We start from the raw sequence: 17,326 nt of genomic DNA, 5'->3' as shown, positions 1-17,326 counted from the left end.
CTACAGGCCGGCTGGCCTGGTCTTTTCCACAGGTCATTGTGTTGGAGTTGCTCATCTTTATATGACAAACCAATGCAATGCATGGTCCTGGTTGAGACAAACTGGCTATAAGAGGTCTTTTGGGAACAACTGGGCAAATTTGACTAAGGAATCAGGTTAATTTTGACAATGCAGGAAAATGTTCTTAATTTCTGGAAATAATGCAATTTTTAAAAATGCATACTAAATGTTGATTACTATTTATAATTTACGCTAAATATTTTAGAATATAAAAAGGAGGCGTTTTTAAAAGGCAAGATTTCCACAGGTTTTGATTTTGCAGGGGGAAATTAAGGAGAAGGTAATTGTCTGCCAAAGAAAACATAGTGCAATTAAGAAAAACTGGCTTGAACTAGCTCTTTCCAGTTCTACAGCAGATGTTTGCTGTACTGGAGTTATCAAGAAGAGCAGATGGCCCTCTGATAAACCCTGCTGTGCATAGACTCAGCAATGCAGACCAGCAAATAGCTGGCATGGAAACCAACTGAAAGGGATCGAAGAGATTTGTTGAAACTAGGGGCGAGGGTCAGCTGGAGAAACAATTCCTGCTTTGCAATGATCACGGCCATGATTTGATACTTTATGCAAAATCATAAACAAAGTTAAGCAACTCACTTTGGCTGTACAGTCAGCTGCCTTGAAGGTGAACACATATTTTATTTAATCAGTAATGAAAATCCTGAAAAGAGTTGCAGAAGGGTGCAATTTTGCCTCATATCAGTGTTGTTTTGTGAAAGGATTTTGAGAAAAGTAGATGGGGCATGCTAGTGGTGCTATTGCTGGCAGTCACGTTTCATTTATAACCTCCATTATTTATTTGGAGCACAGAGGTGGGAAGAGGAGAGAAAGAGAAATAAAAGTTGTATTTTCCATGATACAGGTACAGATGAGCCCGCCTTTCAAAATAGTGAAGTTGGAGGAGAATCTTTTCATCTGGTGGTGACAACTCACCTTGAGGGTTCTGTGCTTTCATAACTAATCATGTTCAACCATTTTTTAATTTATTCACTCATTCAATCACTCATTAATTCATTCACTGTTCAAATAACATTTATTTAGTGCTTGACTATGATAGTCACTCTTATATGTTCCATAGTACCCTATATTTATCATTAATAAGTTCAATGTAGTTTTTGCTTATTTGTTTTGTTTTTTTTGTTTGTTTTTGAGACAGAGTCTCACTTTGTTGCTCAGACTGGAGTGCAGTGGCAAGATCTCAGCTCACTGCAGCCTCCGCCTCCTGGGTTCAAGTGATTCTCCTGCCTCAGCCTACTGAGTAGCTGGGACTACAGGCACCCACCACCACATCTGGCTAATTTTTGTATTTTTCGTAGAGACGGGTTTCACCATGTTGGCCAGGCTGGTCTTGAACTCCTGAGCTCAAGTGATCCACCTACCTTGGACTCCCAAAGTGTTGGGATTACAGGCATGACCCACCATGCCCGGCCAGTTCAATGTAGTTTTAATACTCCCTTGGTCATTCCTGTTTACTTGCCTATTCCCTACTCAACAGGACAGTGAAAACATCTTGTTAATTGTTGTATTCTCAGCATCCGGCACATTATAGAACTCAAAAAAAAAATTGTTGAATGAATGAATGAGTAAATGAATGTACAAACCATGCTAAGGTTAAAGGATGCAAAGATGAATAAGCCACTGTCTTATGTTGCCTTACTGAATCCTCTTGTCAAAAGTATTTTGAAGAACACGCACATGGTGTAGGACAGACCAGCATCAGATTGTGCTCGTTTAAAGAAGCTGAAGTTGAAGAGACTGGAAGGAGGAAATGGGGGGCATCAGAAAGTGAAATGGCAGGCTGTGCAAACAGAATGGCTCAGGGGGCAACCCTGAGAAGGCCCAGACCGGAGTAGATGAGGAAGCATTTAGGACAGAGGAGAGAGTTAGGACTCAGGGTCATTAGCAATAGAAAAAAGTGCACATTCAAAAATGCATCATTGGCTGGGCATGGTGGCTTATGCCTGTAATCCTAGCACTTTGGGAGGCTGAAGCATGTGGATCACTTGAGCTCAGGAGTTTGAGACCAGCTTGGGCAACATGGCAAAACCTCATCTCCACCAAAAATAGGAAAAATTAGTGGAGTGTGGTGGCGTGTGCCTGTGGTCCCAGATACTCAGGAGGCTTAGGTGGGAAGATCGCTTGAGCCCGAGAGGTGGAGGTTGCAGTGAGCCAAGATTGTACCACTGTACTCCAGCCTGGATAACAGAGTGAGACTCTGTCTCAAAAAAAAAAAAACAAAATTAAAATATGGGAACCATTTTAATGTCTTAAAAAAGTAAAACCAACACAAGCATTTTAACTGTTAAACTAAAACATGAGTGTGGGATACACTATTTCAAACCACTTTATTATTATTATTATTATTATTATACTTTAAGTTTTAGGGTACATGTGCACAGCATGCAGGTTTGTTACATATGTATACATGTGCCTTGCTGGTACGCTGCACCCACTAACTCGTCATCTAGCATTAGGTATATCTCTCAATGCCATCCCTCCCCACTTCCCCCACCCCACAACAGTCCCCATAGTGTGATGTTCCCCTTCCTGTGTCCATGTGTTCTCATTGTTCAATTCCCACCTATGAGTGAGAATATGCAGTGTTTGGTTTTTTGTTCTTGTGATAGTTTACTGAGAATGATGATTTCCAATTTCATCCATGTCCCTACAAAGGACATGAACTCATCATGTTTTATGGCTGCATAGTACTCCATGGTGTATATGTGCCACATTTTCTTAATCCAGTCTATCATTGTTGGACATTTGGGTTGGTTCCAAGTCTTTGCTATTGTGAATAATGCCGCAATAAACATACGTGTGCATGTGTCTTTATAGCAGCATGATTTATAGTCATTTGGGTACATACCCAGTAATGGGATGGCTGAGTCAAATGGTATTTCTAGTTCTAGATCCCTGAGGAATCGCCACACTGACTTCCACAATGGTTGAACTAGTTTACAGTCCCACCAACAGTGTAAAAGTGTTCCTATTTCTCCACATCCTCTCCAGCACCTGTTGTTTCCTGACTTTTTAATGATTGCCATTCTAACTGGTGTGAGATGGTATCTCATTGTGGTTTTGATTTGCATTTCTCTGATGGCCAGTGATGGTGAGCATTTTTTCATGTGTTTTTTGGCTGCACAAATGTCTTCTTTTGAGAAGTGTCTGTTCATGTCCTTTGCCCACTTTTTGATGGGGTTGTTTTTTTTTTCTTGTAAATTTGTTTGAGTTCATTGTAGATTCTGGATATTAGCCCTTTGTCAGATGAGTAGGTTGCGAAAATTTTCTCCCATTTTGTAGGTTGCCTGTTCACTCTGATGGTAGTTTCTTTTGCTGTGCAGAAGCTCTTTAGTTTAATTAGATCCCATTTGTCAATTTTGGCTTTTGTTGCCATTGCTTTTGGTGTTTTAGACATGAAGTCCTTGCCCATGCCTATGTCCTGAATGGTAATGCTTAGGTTTTCTTCTAGGGTTTTTATGGTTTTAGGTCTAACGTTTAAGTCTTTAATCCATCTTGAACTGATTTTTGTATAAGGTGTAAGGAAGGGATCCAGTTTCAGCTTTCTACATATGGCTAGCCAGTTTTCCCAGCACCATTTATTAAATGGGGAATCCTTTCCCCATTGCTTATTTTTCTCAGGTTTGTCAAAGATCAGATAGTTGTAGATATGCGGTATTATTTCTGAGGGCTCTGTTCTGTTCCATAGATCTATATCTCTGTTTTGGTATCAGTACCATGCTGTTTGGTTACTGTAGCCTTGTAGTATAGTTTGAAGTCAGGTAGTGTGATGCCTCCAGCTTTGTTCTTTTGGCTTAGGATTGACTTGGCGATGCTGGCTCTTTTTTGGTTCCATATGAACTTTAAAGTAGTTTTTTCCAATTCTGTGAAGAAAGTCATTGGTAGCTTGATGGGGATGGTATTGAATCTGTAAATTACCTTGGGCAGTATGGCCATTTTCACGATATTGATTATTCCTACCCATGAGCATGGAATGTTCTTCCATTTGTTTGTATCCTCTTTTATTTCCTTGAGCAGTGGTTTGTAGTTCTCCTTGAAGAGGTCCTTCACATCCCTTGTAAGTTGGATTCCTAGGTATTTTATTCTCTTTGAAGCAATTGTGAATGGGAGTTCACTCATGATTTGGCTCTCTGTTTGTCTGTTGTTGGTGTATAAGAATGCTTGTGATTTTTGTACATTGATTTTGTATCCTGAGACTTTGCTGAAGTTGCTTCTCAGCTTAAGGAGATTTTGGGCTGAGACAATGGGGTTTTCTAGATATACAATCATGTCATCTGCAAACAGGGACAATTTGACTTCCTCTTTTCCTAATTGAATACCCTTTATTTCCTTCTCCTGCCTAATTGCCCTGGCCAGAACTTCCTACACTATGTTGAATAGGAGTGGTGAGGGCATCCCTGTCTTGTGCCAGTTTTCAAAGGGAATGCTTCCAGTTTTTGCCCATTCAGTATGATATTGGCTGTGGGTTTGTCATAGATAGCTCTTATTATTTTGAAATACGTCCCATCAATATCTAATTTATTGAGAGTTTTTAGCATGAAGGGTTGTTGAACTTTGTCAAAGGCCTTTTCTGCATCTATTGAGATAATCATGTGGTTTTTGTCTTTGGTTCTGTTTATATGCTGGATTACATTTATTGATTTGCGTATATTGAACCAGCCTTGCATCCCAGGGATGAAGCCCACTTGATCACGGTGGATAAGCTTTTTGATGTGCTGCTGGATTCGGTTTGCCAGTATTTTATTGAGGACTTTTGCATCAATGTTCATCAAGGATATTGGCCTAAAATTCTCTTTTTTGGTTGTGTCTCTGCCCGGCTTTGGTATCAGGATGATGCTGGCCTCATAAAATGAGTTAGGGAGGATTCCCTCTTTTTCTATTGATTGGAATAGTTTCAGAAGGAATGGTACCAGTTCCTCCTTGTACCTCTGGTAGAATTCGGCTGTGAATCCATCTGGTCCTGGACTCTTTTTGGTTGGTAAGCTATTGATTATTGCCACAATTTCAGCTCCTGTTATTGGTCTATTCAGAGATTCAACTTCTTCTGGTTTAGTCTTGGGAGGGTGTATGTGTCGAGGAATTTATCCATTTCTTCTAGATTTTCTAGCTTATTTGCGTAGAGGTGTTTGTAGTATTCTCTGATGGTAGTTTGTATTTCTGTGGGATCGGCGGTGATATCCTCTTTATCATTTTTTATTGCATCTATTTGATTCTTCTCTCTTTTCTTCTTTATTAGTCTTGCTAGCGGTCTATCAATTTTGTTGATCCTTTCAAAAAATCAGCTCCTGGATTCATTAATTTTTTGAAGGGTTTTTTGTGTCTCTATTTCCTTGAGTTCTGCTCTGATTTTAGTTATTTCTTGCCTTCTGCTAGCTTTTGAATGTGTTTGCTCTTGCTTTTCTAGTTCTTTTAATTGTGATGTTAGGGTGTCAATTTTGGATCTTTCCTGCTTTCTCTTGCGGGCATTTAGTGCTATAAATTTCCCTCTACACACTGCTTTGATTGTGTCCCAGAGATTCTGGTATGTTGTGTCTTTGTTCTCGTTGGTTTCAAAGGACATCTTTATTTCTGCCTTCATTTTGTTATGTACCCAGTAGTCATTCAGGAGCAGGTTGTTCAGTTTCCATGTAGTTGAGCGGTTTTGAGTGAGATTCTTAATCCTGAGTTCTAGTTTGATTGCACTGTGGTCTGAGAGATAGTTTGTTATAATTTCTATTCTTTTACATTTGCTGAGGAGAGCTTTACTTCCAACTATGTGGTCAATTTTGGAATAGGTGTGGTGTGGTGCTGAAAAGAATGTATATTCTGTTGATTTGGGGTGGAGAGTTCTGTAGATGTCTATTAGGTCCACTTGGTGCAGAGCTGAGTTCAATTCCTGGGTATCCTGGGTTGACTTTCTGTCTCGTTGATCTGTCTAATGTTGACAGTGGGGTGTTAAAGTCTCCCATTATTAATGTGTGGGAGTCTAAGTCTCTTTGTAGGTCACTCAGGACTTGCTTTATGAATCTGGGTGCTCCTGTATTGGGTGCATATATATTTAGGATAGTTAGCTCTTCTTGTTGAATTGATCCCTTTACCATTATGTAATGGCCTTCTTTGTCTCTTTTGATCTTTGTTGGTTTAAAGTCTGTTTTATCAGAGACTAGGATTGCAACCCCTGCCTTTTTTTGTTTTCCATTTGCTTGGTAGATCTTCCTCCATCCTTTTATTTTGAGCCTATGTGTGTCTCTGAACGTAAGATGGGTTTCCTGAATACAGCACACTGATGGGTCTTGACTCTTTATCCAATTTGCCAGTCTGTGTCTTTTAATTGGAGCATTTAGTCCATTTACATTTAAAGTTAATATTGTTATGTGTGAATTTGATCCTGTCATTATGATGTTAGCTGGTTATTTTGCTCGTTAGTTGATGCAGTTTCTTCCTAGTCTCGATGGTCTTTACATTTTGGCATGATTTTGCAGCGGCTGGTACCGGTTGTTCCTTTCCATGTTTAGCACTTCCTTCGGGAGCTCTTTTAGGGCAGGCCTGGTGGTGACAAAATCTCTCAGCATTTGCTTGTCTGTAAAGTATTTTCTTTCTCCTTCACTTATGAAGCTTAGTTTGGCTGGATATGAAATTCTGGGTTGAAAATTCTTTTCTTTAAGAATGTTGAATATTGGCCCCCAATCTCTTCTGGCTTGTAGAGTTTCTGCCAAGAGATCCGCTGTTAGTCTGACGGGCTTCCCTTTGAGGGTAACCCGACCTTTCTCTCTGGCTGCCCTTAACATTTTTTCCTTCATTTCAACTTTGGTGAATCTGACAATTATGTGTCTTGGAGTTGCTCTTCTCGAGGAGTATCTTTGTGGCGTTCTCTGTATTTCCTGAATCTGAATGTTGGCCTGCCTTGCTAGACTGGGGAAGTTCTCCTGGATAATATCCTGCACAGTGATTTCCAACTTGGTTCCATTCTCCCCGTCACTTTCAGGTACACCAATCAGACATAGATTTGGTCTTTTCACATAGTCCCATATTTCTTGGAGGCTTTGCTCGTTTCTTTTTATTCTTTTTTCTCTAAACTTCCCTTCTCGCTTCATTTCATTCATTTCATCTTCCATTGCTGAAACCCTTTCTTCCAGTTGATCGCATCAGCTCCTGAGGCTTCTGCATTCTTCACGTAGTTCTCGAGCCTTGGTTTTCAGCTCCATCAGCTCCTTTAAGCACTTCTCTGTATTGGTTATTCTAGTTATACATTCTTCTAAATTTTTTTCAAAGTTTTCAACTTGTTTGCCTTTGGTTTGAATGTCCTCCTGTAGCTCAGAGTAATTTGATTGTCTGAAGCCTTCTTCTCTCAGCTCGTCAAAGTCATTCTCCGTCCAGCTTTGTTCCATTGCTGGTGAGGAACTGCGTTCCTTTGGAGGAGGAGAGGCGCTCTGCTTTTTAGAGTTTCCAGTTTTTCTGCTCTGTTTTTTTCCCATCTTTATGGTTTTATCTACTTTTGGTCTTTGATGATGGTGATGTACAGATGGGTTTTTGGTGTGGATGTCCTTTCTGTTTGTTAGTTTTCCTTCTAACAGACAGGACCCTCAGCTGCAGGTCTGTTGGAGTAGCCGGCCATGTGAGGTGTCAGTCTGCCCCTGCTGGGGGGTGCCTCCCAGTTAGGCTGCTCGGGGGTCAGAGGTCAGGGACCCACTTGAGGAGGCAGTCTGCCCATTCTCAGATCTCCAGCTGCGTGCTGGGAGAACTACTGCTCTCTTCAAAGCTGTCAGACAGGGACATTTAAGTCTGCAGAGGTTATTGCTGTCTTTTTGTTTGTCTGTGCCCTGCCCCCAGAGGTGGAGCCTACAGAGGCAGGCAGGCCTCCTTGAGCTGTGGTGGGCTCCACCCAGTTGGAGCTTTCTGGCTGTTTTGTTTACCTAAGCAAGCCTTGGCAATGGCGGGCGCCCCTCCCCCAGCCTCACTGCCGCCTTGCAGTTTGATCTCAGACTGCTGTGCTAGCAATCAGCGAGACTCCGTGGGCATAGGACCCTCCGAGCCATGTGCGGGATATAATCTCCTGGTGCGCCGTTTTTAAAGCCCGTCGGAAAAGCACAGTATTCGGGTGGGAGTGACCCGATTTTCCAGGTGCCGTCTGTCACCCCTTTCTTTGACTAGGAAAGGGAACTCCCTGACCCCTTGCACTTCCTGAGTGAGGCAATGCCTCGCCCTGCTTCGGCTCATGCACGGTGCACGCACCCACTGACCTGCGCCCACTGTCTGGCACTCCCTAGTGAGATGAACCCGGTACATCAGATGGAAATGCAGAAATCACCCGTCTTCTGCGTTGCTCACGCTGGGAGCTGTAGACCGGAGCTGTTCCTATTTGGCCATCTTGGCTCCTCCCCCTCAAACCACTTTCAATAACAGCAAAATTGATAAAGCATACTTTTCTGATAGGAAGATAAGAAAAGGTTGATCCCCCATTCATAGAAGTTGGGCCTGGTTCCATGCTGAAGAAGCCTTACAACTTGCCCTAATGGACAGATACATCTATATGTTCTGATATTAGAGGCAATAAATACCATCTTACACTCCCCTCCAAAGGTACTACTTTCTCTTACCCACTTGCTCATTCATTCATTCAATTCATTCATTCATTCAATTCAACTAATATATGTTAAGCCTGTTATGAGACAGTCACTGTTTTAGATGCTGGGACTACATAGGGTAAATAACTGTCCTGGTTTCCCCACTAACCCAGGTTTAGCACTGAAAGTCCTGTGTCCTGGGAACCGCTTCTGTCCTGGGCCAGTGTTGGTCATCCTAGAGCTTACATCAGTGATGCAAGATTGAAATTTTAGCCAGGGAGACCCCAGAAAGCCTTTACTAGAAAGGTTACTTTCAAGAAAAGACCTGGAGCGGATAAGGACAATAGCTGCACTGATACCTTGGGGAAGAGCAGTCCAGAAAGTCCAAGCCTCAGGCAGGAGCTTCCCTGTCATGTTCCAGGGACAGCCAAGAAGCCACGGTTGCTGGGGACATAGTGAGAGGAGGGGAGGACAATAGGAGATGAGATCTCAGAAATACCAGGAGTTAGATTATGTGAGGACTTGTGAGTCTTAGCAAGGATTTTTGGCTTTTACTCTGAGCAACATGAGAGGATACTGAAAGGTTTTCAACAGGGAAAGAACAGGCTTACTTTGGCTGTTGTGTTAAGAATAAGCCACAAAGAGGTAAGATCAGAGAGACAAGGAAGCTAAGCATTTAAATAATCCTTTTGAAAGTTCTAGTCCCACTGAGTTGTTCCAAAGGAAATTGAGGAAACAGTTATGGTCTGTTTTGTGGGCTCAGTTTTATCTTTTTTGAAAAAACAGGGTAGGAGTCTTTATTCTTTCCTGCTTCAATTGCAACTGTTGACTTTCCATTTTACAATAAGAGGGAAGCAGTTTCAAACATGAAGAACATAAATGGTGTTAGCTAAATTGAAACTCTTACTGTAACACGAATGTACAGCCATAGAGGGGTGTTAGGAAAGTGGGCCAGACTGCCTGAGTTCAGATCTCAGCCCTGCTACCTCTAGCTAGGTGCCTTGAACAAGTGACTTGGCATGAGGAAGCTCCTTGCTGTCTTCATCTGTAGGAATTATAGCTCCACCTACTCTTAGGGCCATAGGGAGGATTCGGTGAGTTAACCCATGTGCCTGGAGCAGAGTGAGTGCTCATTAATGTTTAGTATTATTACAACTATTAAGTCGCCCAAGAATAGATGGTCAGCTTTGCAATAGATGTGGGCTTTCAGAGACAGGGCTTATATCTTATCATCATATTTCGACTAGAAATACTCCTATGAGGTTATTATATTAGAATCTAATCCTGTATATGAGATATATATCATATTTAGTACATATATGGGTTCATAAGTGAGACTACAAGTTAGTGAACATTGAAGTAAAAAAAACAAATGGAAGAGGGGAATCCATTTAAGTTTTCCAGAAATTTTAACGATCGTGAGGATTTGATTTAAAATAGAGTATTTACATTTAACTGTTAACCTGCTAAATTTATTTTTCCACATTTTCTTTCAAATAAAATACTAAAATAGATATATAGCATTTTAGAGCCCAAGGAGAATAGCTTTTCCTGATGAGAGAAATTGAGGAAATGGTTATGGTCTGTTTTGTGTGCTCAGTATTTTTCTTTCTTTTTTTTCTTTTTTCTTTTTTTTTTTTAAGATGGAGTTTCACTCGTCACCCAGGCTGGAGTGCAGTGGTGCGACCTTGGCTCACTGCAACCTCTGCCTCCCAGGTTCAAGCGATTCTTCTGCCTCAGCCTCCCGAGAAGCTGGGACTACAGGCGCACACCACCACGCCCGGCTAATTTTTGCATTTTTAGTAGAGACGGGGTTTCACCACGTTGGCCAGGCTGGTCTGGAACTCCTGGCCTCATGATCCACCCGCCTCGGCCTCCCAGAGTGCTGGGACTACAGGTATGAGCCACCACACCTGGCTGGTTTTATCTTTTCAAAAAAAAAAAAAAAAGATAAGAGTCTTTATTCTTTCCTGCTTCAATTGCAACCATTGACTTTCCATTTTACAATGAGAGGGAAGCAGTTTCAAACATGAAGAATATGAATAGTGTTAACTAAATCGAAACTCTCACAGTTACCTGAATGTACAGCCATAGAGGGGTGTTAAGGATGTACTTTGAGTGGCCAAGGCAGGAGGATCGTATCAGGCCAGGAATTCCAGTCCATCCTGGGCAATGTAGGGAGACCCCGTCTCTACAAAAAAAAAAAAAAAAAATGAGCCAGATGCAGTGGCACACACCTATAATCATAGCTACTTGAGAGGCTGAGGCAGGAGGATTGTTTGAGCCCAGGAGTTTGAGGCTGCAGTGAGGTATGTTTGCACCACTGCACAGCAGCCTGAGTGACAGATTTGAACACTGCCTCTTAAAAAAAAAAAAAAATGGAGACAGTGTTTTTACTGTACTACCACTTGGTTCAGTGGGGGCAGAGTGTTTGTACATATTTCTTGTACATACATTTCTGACTGAACGTGAAAGAACTGAAACTTGGTTGACTGGGGGAATTGGATGCTTGAGGGACGGGACACCCTTTTTTAACTTTTGAATTTTGAGCCACATGACTGTCTTACTTAGTTAATTAATTAAAATGAGATTAACTTTTTAAAAATGAATCTTGTATACATTATGCAATGCTCCTCTAACAGCCACTTAAAAATAAAATGAAACTGGCAATATAAAATAGTGTTTTAATTTTTCCTTTTTATTGTTTATTCTAGATCATGATTATATAGTTCATCTCATTAACAATTAATGACCTTTTAAACATTGGGTTATATAGATATATCTGAATTTATTCATATATATCTGAATTTATTTTTCAAAATGGATTACCTTTATAATAAAGAAACTATTGGAATTAACACTGTCTACCTAAATAGTTGCTTACCACAAGTGAAATGACGGTATTCAAAATCTAGACTGGTTTGTGTTAGTTTTTTTAGTTTATTTAATTTAACTGGGGCTTTCCTGGAATTCATAAAATGTCAAGAAGCTGTTTCATGTCATTTTGATTTTTACTTTTAAATTTGTATTGGGGTATAAGATACATACAAAAAAGTATACAAGTCGCAAATGTACAGCTTGATGAATGTTCATAAACTGAACACTGTCATGTACACAGCAGTAAGATCAAGAAATAGAACATTACCAGCACCTCATTTCCTTCTTTTCACTCTCCTCTTCCCTGGGATAATCAATATTGAGACTTCTGAGAGCATAGCTTTGTACTGCCTTCTTTTTACCTCATACAAATGTAATTTTACAGTATTGCCCTTTTGTGTCTGTCTTCTTTTAGTGAATACTATGTTTGTGAGATTCATCCATATTGTAGTTATAAATCATACATTCTCATTGCATATAGCATTCCATTGTGTGAATATGCCACAACTTAGTTACCTATTCTATTACTGATGGCTATTTGCGTAGTTCCCAGTCTTGGCCATTTATGAATGAGCTGCTTTGGACATTCTTGTGCATGTTTTTCAGGGGGAGCATTTGCATACATTATCCCCCCAGGGGTGGAATCATTTGATACAGATATGTGAAGCTCTCATAGATGCTGCCAAACATTTTTTTTCTAAACAGGTGTACCAATTTACACTGCTATCAGCACTAATGAGAGTCCAGTTGCTCCCCATCCTCCCCCCAAATTTCATATTTTTTGTTTTAGTTATTCTGGTGGGTGTGTAGGGTATCACCAGAAGCTGGTTTTTGGAAATTCTAATTTTTTTCAAAAATTCTTTAAGCTGGATAGGTTATAAATACCAAATAAGTTGAAGCTGAGAAAATGCAAGTTAAAGAGAACCCTACTTTTATGTATATCCTTATTTAATACTTGGGGTTTCTTATTATATGCATGTATTAACTTGAAAAAATAAATATATGTTCCTCTATTCTTGAAGTTCAGAAGCTGTTGAGTGATGACCATTTTGCTAGTCAGAAATGTGTCACTACTTTTCTAAGTCAACAGGGGGCCATGTACTGATAATAATCTCAAAGTAGACTAAAGTCATGTACTAGTTTACCCCCAAAGAAACGCTTTACATAGGCAAAGATTTCCAGCATCAGCACCAGCTAAAGCCCTCACTAAATCCTCTTCAGATGCAGCTGACTAGTACAGTTATGTGCAAACCATCAGGAAATGGAAATGAGAAAACAGCATGTTTTGTGTAAGAAAAAAAAGGGGTGGCAGGGTGTGGATTCCAACCTGGTAGTGAATTTCCCGTCACATGTAAGCTCCTCAGTGTGGTGCTGGTGTCTAAGTTCCCCCGGGTTAGAATCCACATCTCATCCCACTATAACCAGCTATCCCCTATAACCAGCTATCCCTGAGTTGCTGTTGATCTTTCTGTTGCCATCTCTCCCTTCTCACACCACACACCCGCCAGGCTGCTGTGTATTTCTTTCTTCTGCAGGGTTGAGACCAAGTCGCAGGGCTGTCCCTGGGGTATGACTACCCAGATCAGGAGCTACATACTGGAGCTGATGGACCACTTAAACATCATGTACCAGACCCCTGGGAAAAAGGGGACCTATAGCATCCACTCCAACCCTTTCCTATTAAGACAGAGAAAGATGAACTAAGACATCTATTAGCAGCTCACAAAGATGGTAGAAATTAAGATTTGAATGGCTATTCCAAGAACTTAGTGCTTCTGTTTTCCAATGCCTATCAAAAACAACATTTCAGAATGACTAGGCAACCCAAGGGTTACACACAGTGCAGAAGTCATGGGGTATTTGGTGGGGTAGCCTGGTCAGGACAGACTGTTTTCTGTCTGTCACTAACTGTATGTCCAATGAATTGGAACTTCTGACCAGGAGAAGGGACCTCTGGGTTGGGCCAGGTGAGTGGGAATGTCCATGAGTCAGATGAGGTTATAAAAAGTTTGGGGAGCTTTTGAGAAAAACAACCCACTGAAAAGAAAGCATAGAGTAACTCTAAAGAGTGTGATCTCTGGCTTCATTCGGCCCAGCTGACGTCCTCTCTCAGCTCTGTGCTTACTATTGACATGATCTTGGGAAAGTTCTCATCTGGCCTCTATGGGCCTCAGCACTGTCATCAGTAAAATCGGGCTGGTCAAATCCCTACCTCACAGGGCTATTGTGAGGATTACTAATGCTTACAAAGCACTTAGCACAGCTAACTCCACATAGGAAGTGCTCATAAAGTTATAGTTATCTGCTTAAAAAAAAAAAAGCCATAAAAGGGCATGTGACAGGCTAATCATCCTGTTAGAAAGCATTTGAGGAAAAGCAGAAGAGAGGAAATTTCAGAGCTAGAAAGGGAACTCAGGATGCAATTACCATGCTGAGAGGATAGTTCTGGGAAACTGGAGGTGTCCAGAATGAACAGGAATATCAGCTGGAGGACTCCTCTGTGGAAAGCCAGGAGATGCTGCAGACGCTGGACACGCTGGCTAATCTGCAAGCCCTGAGGGAAGCATTTTCACCTGTGGTGGAAGGAAGCCCTGAGATAACAAGCAAAAACAAAAAGCTCAGCTGTTTCTCTAAGAACTAGGAAATTAAAGGCAAAAACTCAAGCATGGGCAGCAGTTGGAGGCACCAGCAGAAGCCACAGGCACGATCAGAGCCGGGATCAGGAAGGGCTCACTGACAGCAAGGGAAAGGCAATGAAAGCACCCCGGGAAGAGGCTGTTTTGTGCTCTAAGTTTATGCCAAACCAAATGCAAAGACAAATCTGAAAAGTCACCCAGCTTCAACTTCTAATTTTCCATATGAAGAAACCAAGACCCTTTAAAGAGGAGTAATTGTGCAGTGGTTGGCTATACATGAACGTGTTGGGACAAATGCATGTATGTGGCCACTGCAATAGACAGGGTGCTGGACAGGACAGGTAAACTGAGGAAAACCCGTGCACCTGCAGAAGAGAGTTTTAGAAGGAAAATCCACCTCATCAACCTTTTAGTATCGTCATCCTGGCAAGAAAAAATAACGGGGGTTAGTGGCAGTAGGAAAATGTAAGGCAAATGAAATCTTCAGTTTGGGGGCTACTTGGGGGAACATGTATTCTGTAACCCCAAATATACCTTCTATTTATAGCAGAAGTTGAAAGCCCAAATGCCTTTAAGGTAAGGTAAATATGTGAACCAGAAGAGTGCAGGGCAGCTGGGTGTGGTACAGACCAGCAAATGGGAAGGGTGGAAGCGCCACATAAAGGAATTCACATTCAATTTTTTAAAAACACTGGCCTTGCCAAAGGAAACGCAGAAGCTGGCTCCATTTCCACATCAGCAGTTTGCAAACACTGTTCTGTACAGTGTTAACATGTAAAACCACCATTAAACACAGTGTTAAAACATCATTAAACATCATACTAAAATATAAAACATCATTAAACACAGTGTTAAAGTATCTTCAATGGTTTAAGGCTAAATGAAACATATTTAGTCTAAAAAGGCCTGTGAAAAGTCAGTTTCATTTTAAAGGAGATCCCAATTGAGTGGGAAATGAAAAGTCCTGACATTTTTCCATCTACATATTGGTAAAAGGAACATTTTAGCACTTATTTGAGATGGTTTCTATCTCTTCCTTGAAAAAAAAAAAAGGGAGATGATATCCTTTACTTCCAGCACCAAGCATAGGGTTTAAAACATTGTATTAATGGTACCTAAATGTTTATTGAGTGAATAAATAGGATTTCAAATAGAACAAAGCACTGGTCGGAGACAGAACAATAACCGAGTCTCTTTTGAGGTTGTAAAATGAAGGGGGTGGATCGCCAGCTCTAAGTCTCCTCTTCTTCTTTGGGATTTATTTTTAACCCCCAACATCTTTGTACACAGCCATGGACTTCAGTCTTATGACCTCCCTCATCTGGTTGACTCCAGTAGAGATCAGAGAACATAGGCAGCCTCCCAAGGACAGTTTATTGCAGAACTCACTTCCTGCCAGGTGCAGTGGCTCATGCCTGTAATCCCAGCACTTTGGAAGGCCGAGGCGGATGGATCACCTGGGGTCAGGAGTTCAAGACCAGCCTCTCCAGCATGGTGAAACCCCGTGTCTGCCAAAAAATACAAAAGTTAGCCGGGCGTGGTGGTGCCAGCCTGTAATCCCAGCTACTCAGGATGCTGAGGCAGGAGAATCACTTGAACCCAGGAGGCAGAGGTTGCAGTGAGCTGAGATTGCACCACTGCACTCCAGCCTGGGCGACAGAGTGAGACTCTGTCTCAAAAAAAACAAACAAGCAAAAAACCTCACTTCCTAAGTGGTATCCAAGCAGACTTAGTTCTCTGGGAATGGGGCAAAGAAACTTCAGGGAGCATGCTGATGATCCTTCTAACTCCCTAACTTCGTGGTTCTTGAGAACAAAGAGGGGACACCCACCTCACAGAGTTGTGTGGGGTAAATAATGTTGTGTAAGTAAAAGGCTTAGTGCCTTTTACATACATGGTGGATATTATCATCTATTATGGAAATAAGTGAATAATTTTTTAAATGGACCTAATTGGGGGTGGGGGCGTGGGATAGTTAGGACAACAAATTGAGAGGCCCAGAAAAAACAAAAATATTTTGACAGCACCTATAAATCATTCTGGAAAAGCTGGGAGTCGATAATTTTTTTAAAAAACGAAAATTCCCTACGTTCGAGTACAAATCCTTTTATATACATCTATACACTTAGGTATGCATAAAATTCCTCTGGAAGAACGGTTAACAGGCAGTAGTGGTTACCTCTAGGGAGGGGACTTGATCTGCAACAGCAGCTGGGGAAAGGCTTCTAAATTTTTTTTGCCATGTTTTTTCTTGGAGAAATAAAGAAAAAAAAAGTAAAATTTTTGCCATGTGTCTATATTACCTATTAAAAATTCATAATTCACTTCTAAATTTAATGCTACTAGGTTAAAATTTCTCCCAAGTTTTGCCACATTTTGAGGAAACTGAAATTGGGAACGTCGGCTTTCAGCCTTTATTGAGTGTTAGAGTGCTTATACCGCCTCCTAGTGCCAGGTACCCACGACTGCGGCTGCTCCCTGCAGCCACCGCGGGGCTCACTCTAGACCTGTTCATCTCACCAGTGCTCACCAGGTGAATACCTTAACTAGTTAATGCATTAACTAACTAAACTGTTACCTATTCGGATACTCCAATGCCTTCAAGGTGTTTTTTTTTTTTTTAATCTAGGTACTGTGAAGAATGACTTTACCTCATGCCTCATTCTTGCTGACCCCAGATCACAGTTGGGGGTGGAGGAGCCAATGAAATAATAGATCATTTGAATAACAGTATATCCTTTCACCTTTTCATTTCTTTTTCCATTTTAAACTTGACATACTTAGAAGCAAAAGGACATTTTTACTTTCTCAGTTGTATTTCAAACACATGTCACTTTAGCAGTTAAATTTGTATTAATTCATCAGGTGTTACAGTAACTTTCTTCTCTGCATGTGTTGAAATGGAGGTTATTTGTCCACATACAGAATTTTTTTACATGCTTTTATTTGGGTAAAATTTTCTGAACTGTGTTTCAGATATTTCATTGTTCTGTAGGCTATTTACTGTCATGCTGTACATTTTTTTTTTCTTTTGAGACAGAGTTTCACTCTTTTTGTCCAGGCTGGAGTGCAATGGCGCAATCTCGGCTCACTGCAACCTCTGCCCCCAGGGTTCAAGCGATTCTCCTGCCTCAGCCTCCCGAGAAGCTGGGATTACAGGCGCCTGCCACCATGCCCGGCTAATTTTTGTATTTT

The 17,326-nt window shown here is 41.1% G+C and overlaps 1 long non-coding RNA gene across 3 annotated transcripts in view; it reads right to left on the bottom strand.

Moving 5' to 3' along the window:
* Nucleotides 1-1,623: 1,623 nt before the first annotated feature.
* The window catches only part of LOC134730370 (uncharacterized), a 141,793-nt gene continuing 126,090 nt past the window's right edge, over nt 1,624-17,326 (bottom strand). The window contains exons 6-9 of one of the 3 annotated variants that reach the window (XR_010112115.1): nt 15,521-15,639; nt 13,923-14,086; nt 10,695-10,809; nt 1,629-10,545 (exon numbers count right to left, since the gene is read on the bottom strand). This is a non-coding gene — a long non-coding RNA (uncharacterized LOC134730370). Of the gene's footprint in view, nt 10,810-13,922; nt 14,087-15,520; nt 15,640-17,326 lie in introns of all 3 variants that reach the window. The other 2 variants (XR_010112117.1, XR_010112113.1) reach the window with 2 other exon arrangements.

Source organism: Pan paniscus, chromosome 4 (genome assembly GCF_029289425.2).
Source record: "Pan paniscus chromosome 4, NHGRI_mPanPan1-v2.0_pri, whole genome shotgun sequence".
NCBI classification, from domain to species: Eukaryota; Metazoa; Chordata; class Mammalia; order Primates; family Hominidae; genus Pan; species Pan paniscus.
This window is presented reverse-complemented; position numbering and strand designations above follow the sequence as displayed.